General features: G+C 43.5%; 1 protein-coding gene across 1 annotated transcript in view; it reads left to right on the top strand.

Annotated features, from left to right (window-relative positions):
• The first annotated feature begins 240 nt into the window (after nucleotides 1-240).
• Nucleotides 241-7,975, top strand: part of LOC149461077 (beta-1,3-galactosyltransferase 2-like) — a 45,233-nt gene continuing 37,498 nt past the window's right edge. Inside the window, exon 1 of the mRNA XM_089678852.1 lies at nucleotides 241-361. The gene's annotated coding sequence lies outside the window, so the exon portion shown is untranslated. The remainder of the gene's footprint in view (nucleotides 362-7,975) is intronic.

Below are 7,975 nucleotides of genomic sequence, written 5' to 3'. Positions count from 1 at the left end.
ATGAGCATACATAAAATAGATGTGTAGTCATACTATTCATCACTCTGGAGACTTGAGTACTGTGACATTAACTTCCTTCTTAATAAATAGAAGCTCTTATTACTGTAGGAATTGTTTGCTGTAATTTAATATTCCTCTATATGAAGAGAGAACAAGCACTGCACACCTTGAGTACATTTTTCATTTCGTCTTGTAGGAGGGGCAGTCCAGTAATAGCTGTAAGCACTAACAAACTAGATGACATTCTTAAAGAATAGCAGGAAGCTATGGTGCAGCAGTTAGCACTGTTTCTGGAAGGTTTGATGAAAAAGAGGGTCACTTGTTTATACGTGTCACCTGCACATATGTACATAGAAGCCTGGTAAGTCTTTTGATGTATTAACATTTTTAGAGCTTTAAATAGACTTTGCTGTTGCAGAAAAAAGGTTACTAACTATTTTGCTATCATCCTTTTAGTTGTAATCTAACTGGCAGGAATTTAAAAGTGCGGGTAATTCCCCCAACCAATATGGTTATTTTAACACATTGCAGTTACAATTATTTATTTATTATTGCTAGAGGGGAACTCCACAAAGCAAAAAGAGGAACTTCAGTCAGCTTTAAAAACATTAAACGTCACAGCTATGAATACTGCAGCTACTGACTTTTAATAGAAAGACACATACCAGCCCAGGGATCCAGCACTGTCTTCACCTGGACTGGATCTTCACTGTTCTTTGGGTCCCCAGCGCCACCACGTTGACTGTTGGAAACCAGCTGTAACTTCCTGTGGCTTCACAGCTCACTCTCCACTGCGCATGCCCAAGACATGCTGCGCTATCTGCATGGTCCCCCAGTCTCCTAGACCAGTGACGTGTCCTGAAGTTTGTGGCCGGGGAAGGTAGAGGCTGAACTTCCACCTGGATCGCATTGGCAATCCCAGTGAAAGTGGGAGCGGTACCTTTCAAAACTAGGTACCTGTCCCCCCCAAAAACAAGTTTACAATAAAGAAAGGGGGAAGGTGAGGATTATTGGAACTTCCCCTTTTAGGTGAAGTTCCCCTTTAAACAACAGTGTTTGGGAAGGTAAGTATATTCTATGAGTTGACATACCACTGGCATGTCCCTGTCTGGTAACCCTCCAGTAAAATTTCTTCTCTCCCTGTAGTTTACTCGCTACCCATGGACTTCATGTCCCAGCGCATTTGTCTGCACCATATTCTTCTGTGGGGACGGCTATTTTATTGTAAACGTTAGTGCTGAGAAAGGATGCCTGGAAGGAGTTGGTGAATTGCAGGGAGGAAGTTTCTCCCAGCTTTTCACTTACTTTGCTTAACACTGTTGTATAAAATGTTGTGGGGTTTCTTCAATTCTTGGTTTGGATCCCCTGCTTTTTTTTTATATCTCTTATGGGCAGCACTGTCTGTGTACTTGAGTTCTAAGGTCTGCTCTTACAAGAATAATTTGCATTCTATCTAAAATTCTCATTGTTTTATTTATTTTGAATTATAAAAGTAGCTACTACAAGCAAAGAGATTGCACACAATAGTTTTTTGGGAAACGTACTAAAAAGTTTAGCCCAAAAGGAGAGCTAGCTTCCAATAGAAAGACTTGGCGTTGATCTTGTTTTAAAAATGGCCCTAAGCTTACTGTTAAATCACTGGTACTCCTATTTCTGCTCTTACAGCATGCTTCATTCAGTTTAAAGCTCAATTTGGGTACATCAGAAGACTACCCTTGTAAGGGTTAAATGCTCATTTTTGCCTGGGGTACCATTAACCACTTGCCCTCCTGAGGATTTACCTCACCTTCCTGACCAGGCCATTGTTTGTGTTACGGTGCTGCGTTACTTTAACTGACAATTAAGCAGTCATGCAATGCGGAACCCAAATGAAATATTCTTTTATTCCCACGAATTAAGCTTTCTTTCGGTGGTATTTGATTGCTTGTGCGTTTTTTATTTTTTGCGCTTTAAAAAAAAAGACTGACAATTTTGAGAAAAAAAACAATATTTTTGACTTTTTGCTATTAAACATGTCCAGTAAAAAAATTTTAAAAATCAAATTTTGTCATAAATTTACCCCAAAATGTATTCTGCTACGTCTTTGCTAAACAAAATCCCAGTACATGGTAATAAAGTGGTTTACGTGAAAGTTATAGCGTTTACAAATGGCAGTATATATACTGGAATTTTTATTTTAATTTTTACTAGTAATGGCAGCGACTTATAGCAGGACTGCGGCGGGCATTCTAACATGGGGGGGGGGGGACTGCCTTGGTGTCACTGAAACCAATACAGTGATCAGTGCTAAAAAAAAAAGCACTGACACTGTACTAATGTCACTGGGCAGGAAGGGGTTAACATGAGGGGCGATCAAAGGGTTACCTGTGTGCTGGATGTGTGTTACTATGGGGCTGTGTGTTTGTGCTTCACTGTAAGCACACTGCTTTGTATGGCCATGCAAAGCAGTGTGCACAAGCTGACAGGGAGGAGAACTGCTTTGTTTACAGTTCTCTTCCCAGTCAGAGATCCTTGGTAATCACTGGGCGCTGGTGAGTAATCACGGGCTGGGATCAGGTGATTGACAGGCGCGGCCCCAAATGGCGATGTGGGTAGGGCACGCATGTGCTCCCTACCCAGAAATGCAAAATTACGTATATATACGTGATTTTGCCCACCCGTGCCGCACTGTAGCAGTATTTCTGCTATAGGGCGGACAGGAGGTGGTTAAATAGCACTTTTTCTTATCTTGACCTTCACGCCCCCTGTAGCAATCACTCCCCTCTTTCTCCCTTCTTCCTGCTTGTCCTACATTATATGTGATGAAAGTAACAGTGCCGAATAGAAGCAGATTTGGGTCATGGTTGAATGGAGAGGAGGAAATTGTGGGAACAAATGTTAAAGTAAGTTAAAGTGCATTTTAAATGGTACCATAGGCAAAATAAATATTCCAATCTTGCAGGAGCCCCACTACAAAGGCAGTTTTTTTTAATTTCCATGGAATTCAGATTCAGATATAGTACAGCATTTTGAAAAAAAAGCAGGAATAGGAGTACCAGTAGTGTATCAGAAAGCCGTGGGTCATTTTAAAAGAACAAGACCAATGGCAAGGGTTTTTCTAAGCTAGAAGGTAGTTGTACTTTTGGAGATATTCGGCGTTAACACTCCAACCAGCTCACCTGCAATTAGCTGAACTCCAAGACTTTCTTGGGGTGCATTATCCCTGCACACTTGGAGTTCCAGTCATTTTTGTGTTTATTAAAAGTCAGCAGCTACAAAAACTGTAGCTGCTGACTTTTATTAAACACACACTCACATGTCCCAGGGTCCAGCGATGTGCTCACCCACGCCGTCCCTTCTCTCCCTGACGCTGGCATCTCAACTGTGGGCACCCAGCTGTGACAGCTTGTGGCTTCACAGTCGGGTGCCCACTGCACATGCGCAAGTCGTGCTGTGCATCCTGATTGGTCTGGCAGTCTTCTGGGACCTGTGAAGTGTCCCAAAAGACTGCAGGAGAAAGGAGGGGGGCTGAACTTCTGTCTCACTTCGCCCCTGCGAACTGAGCCGGAAGTGGGAGCAGGTACCTGTCAAAACCAGGTATCCGCCCCCCCCCCCCAAAAAAAAGTGCCAACTATAGCAGTGGAGGGGGGAAAGAGGCAAGCGGAGCTTCCACTTTTGGGTGGGACTCCGCTTTAACTGCATGCTTACATGTCAGTAATTAATTACTTTCAAGGAAGATTAGCATTACAAACCATGAGCAGTAATATTAGTATTATGCTCCAGACAGAAAACATGTTTTGACATTGTAAAAGTCTCTCAAATCCATTTAAAACAACATAAATAACAGATGGAAATATCTTTGAGTATGTTTTATAATCACTTCTTCTTTTATTTCCATGTATCCACACATGAAACACTCAAGTGTTTCTCTTCTCCAATCCTATTGGATTGGTTGGTGGAGAAAACTGGGAGGGTGCAATACTGAAATTATTTAAATCTGATATGGATTTTATTTTAGATAAAGTAAAGAAAAACCTGGCAATGGTCAAAATGCATTTTTCAGCTGGAGTGTAATATTACTACACCATTTGTAAAGCATTAGTAAAGCTTTTATGCAAAGAAATAGTTTGACTTTCTATGTTACCTTTGAAATGCTGAACATCCTGCACTTTGTTACTGAAACCAAACACAAAACGTACATTTCTCTAGTAAACCTCAAAAGGGGATTTAAGCTGCAGTTTAAAGTTCCGCCTGTCTTTTGGTGTCATATTTTTCAGCTAATGCTTACTTTACATCAGTTACCATGTGTTTGTGGTTACATTTTTACTGCAAGTAAAAATCCAACACCCTCATGCTTACACATGACTCTTTGTGATGTTTTCTTCTGTCTATTTTTTGATATGCAGTTTTAAACTTTTCCTTGGTAATGGATACCTGTCCCACTGTCTCTTGCACCTCTCTGCTGCGTGATTATGTGAAGGGCTTCCTTTGTTTCCAAGTGGGAGAAAGGCTAGTTATAGGAAAATGTCACACTTTGTATATCAGTGGGGGCTCCTGTAATGTAAAGATACTATCAAGAAATATGTAGACACCTGTTTCCTTTGGCTTGTTTATTGACTACACTGCTGCTTATTCCTACTTGCTATATCTGCTACGGGACCCCAGCTTCCTCACCTCCTGGTGGGGCATTCCTGAGGGCCATGACCTGGAACTAACATGCAGCAAAACCCATCTCCACCATTAGGAACTCTGGTTAACAACGGTAAGTACTTAAACTCCACACCGCAGGTGATCCTATGTGATCCGCCAGAGTGACCTGCTTCTGTTCTTATCCAGCTGGTAGGTGGGTGCCTCACTATTACTACAGCTACTGGCCTACTAGCCTGACTCTAGACCGTGACAGAATAATCTGGCCCAAAACATGGAGGCAATTGCAGCAGCTGTTGTGGCACCCCTCATGCAGCAAATGACTGAGTTGCAAGCATTTGGTTTTAACTTCCAGGAAAAGCTTTCCGGATTTAAACATTTAAGTGAAAGGGCTACAAGAGGACATCCTTGATCTGCATAGACAATTGCAGGACTCACGTTTCAGAGATACTAATGCAAGTATGCCTCTACCACTCAAGTTCAATGGAGACCATCATCATTATGGAAGTTTCCTTAATCATTGTCACATATAAAACAAAACAGCACCACTCCAAATAATTATAAGACTTTTGTGACCACTGTAAATCAGGTTTTTGATGATCTTAACCACTGTGCTATTGGTAGACTTTCTGCTGCTGATTACACAGCTGAATTCTGACGTTGGATCTCAGATACTGCCTGGAACAGTGCAAAAAAATATGTTCCGCTAAGGGCTTTCTGAACAGGTAAAAGATGAGCTTGCCAGAGCAGACTCCTGATCTTAAGGCAGTCATCCAATTATTATTATTATTATTCTACAGGATTTATATAACACCAAAAGTTTGTGCAGCGCTTTACAAATATAAGGTAGACATAACAGTTACAATACAATTTGCTACAAAAGGAAACAGAGGGCCCTGCTCATTAGAGCTTACAATCTAGGAGATGTATTAAAATTGATTCGAGGCTTACAGGAAGGAAGAGAGACTGGGAATACTTGGAAGTAACAGAGGCATTCATTTCTCTGCTAGTCAATTTGTTCAGAGGGATTCAAAAGTTTTTCTGGATTCTAACACTACCGAACCAATGCAGGTTGATGCTATTAGGAGATCCAATTTTCCTCAGGAGAAAGAGAGATGTTCAGAAATGTTATGTTTCTATTGTGCCTTATCAAGGATGTTGTCTGGACCTTTCCAGAAAAACAACTCCTAATGCACTATCCTGCCTCAAAATAATTCCCTAGGTGCCACAAGTTCTAGGGCAATCTTGAATCTTCTAAAACAGGGGTATAATAATGACTCACTTCTTAATCATCCAACTAAAGACATTAACCTGGCTTATAAGAATGGCTTTTGGATTCAAGAGACCTCATCTATATGTACCTGAATCTGCTCAGGTTGAAACCCTCAGGTTGGTTCATGACTTAAAACTTGCTGGTCATCTGGGGTTCTGAAGACAGAAGAACTTTTATCACATTCCTTTTGGTGGCCTGGTTACAACGCTTTGTGGCCTTGTGCCTGACCTGTTCAAGCAATAAGACACCCAGAGATTCTCCTTTGGGGTTGCACCAGTTACTCCCTGTTCCATCAAGACCATGGGGGGCAATTTCAATGGACTTTATGGTTGATTTACCTCCCTCTAAAGATATGACCACTGTCACTGTAACCATTGTGACTGTGGCTTTTGGAGGGGAATGCGGTGTCATGCCTTGGTTCACCTGCTGGTGTCACTGTGCTTCCCTGGGCGGAAAGCTGCAGTTGTAGTGTCCACCAGCAGGTGTCTCCCAGCAGACAGTAGGTTCCAACAATCAGCTCCACCTGGCCACACCTGCTGGGAAGGTACTTAAGATGTTCAGCCTGATGTCGTTGGTATGCCACCTGCTATCCTGTCCGATGCCACTAATCCACTCCCTGATATCCAGTCTGACTCTGCTAATCCTTTGCCTGCTATCCAAATTGACTCCATTGGTACTTCACCTGTTGCCCAGCCAGATGCCACCTATCCTTTTCCGATAACCGGCCTAATGTTGCTGATATACCACCTGCTGCCCAGCCTGATGTTTCTGATATGCTGTTCACTGTCCAGTCTGACCCCACTGATATGCCACCTGCTATCCAGTCTGATGCCACTGATCTTCTGCCTGTTGTCCTGTTTTACTCCACTGATCTTCTACCTGCTAGTCAGCTTAAATTCACTGATCCTCAGTCTACTGCTCAGCCAGACGACACTGATCCTCTTTCAGCTAATTAAGCTGACTTTGCTGATCCTCTGTCTGCTGCCCAACCTGCCTCTGCTGATCCTGTGCCTGCTGCCCAGCCTGCCTCTGCTTATTCTGTGAAGGAAACATTCCCCTTCTTGGACATATATAGCACAAGAGTCACTCACAAGCACAAGAGTCACTCACACGAACGTTTATATTCGAGACCAAGTGGAGAATCTGGAGGCAGCTCATAAAGGGGAGGGGGGGACTGTCAGGCCCTGGATAACTTGCTGGTGGCACTGTGGTTCCCAGAGCGGTGGCCATCAGCGGGTGTCTCCCAACAGCCAGCAGATCCCAGTAATTAGGCTTCACCTGATTCTGGCTACTGGGAAAGTATATAATTGGTATATAATCCCTCACTTAACTACCTTAAGTGTGCCTTAATATTCTGCCTGTGATTCATTTCCATGCTTGAACCTGTATCCTGTGTCCTGTACAGTGGTGTATTTTGGTTTTGTGCTGCCCTAGGCAAGACTAAAATCGGTCACCACCCCCCCGCATCTAAATTTGTCCCACCCTTTTATCTAAGAACCCCACCCCTTCTTTTCTAGGATCCACCTCTTCCTATTAGAGCTCCGCCCACTGACAACGATGGGGCGCTATTCCTCCCACTGAAACCAATGATGGGGCACTATTCTTCCCACTGACACCAATGATGGTGTCCCATCATTAGTGTCAGTGGTGGAGGAATAGTGCCCCATCACTGGTGTCAGTGGAAGGAATAGTGCCCCATTGTTGGTGTCAGTGGGAGGAATCGTGCCCCATCGTTGGTGTCAGTGGGAGGAATCGTGCCCCATCGTTGGTGTCAGGGGGAGGAATTGTGCCCCATCATTGGTGTCAGGGGGAGGAATAGTGCCCCATCATTGGTGTCAGTGGAAGGAATAGTGCCCCATTGTTGGTGTCAGTGGGAGGAATCGTGCCCCATCGTTGGTGTCAGTGGGAGGAATCGTGCCCCATCATTGGTGTCAGGGGGAGGAATTGTGCCCCATCGTTGGTGTCAGTGGGAGGAATAGTGCCCCATCATTGGTTTCAATGGGAGGAATAGTGCCCCATCATTGGTGTCAGTGGGAGGAATAGTGCCCCATCATTGGTATCAGGGGGAGGAATAGT

Source organism: Staurois parvus, unplaced genomic scaffold (assembly GCF_062004578.1).
Source record: "Staurois parvus isolate SC_StPar_1 unplaced genomic scaffold, SC_StPar_1.0 ptg000210l, whole genome shotgun sequence".
Classification (NCBI taxonomy): domain Eukaryota; kingdom Metazoa; phylum Chordata; class Amphibia; order Anura; family Ranidae; genus Staurois; species Staurois parvus.
The sequence above is the reverse complement of the archived record's forward strand: the minus strand, read 5'-3'. Positions and strand labels throughout refer to the sequence as shown.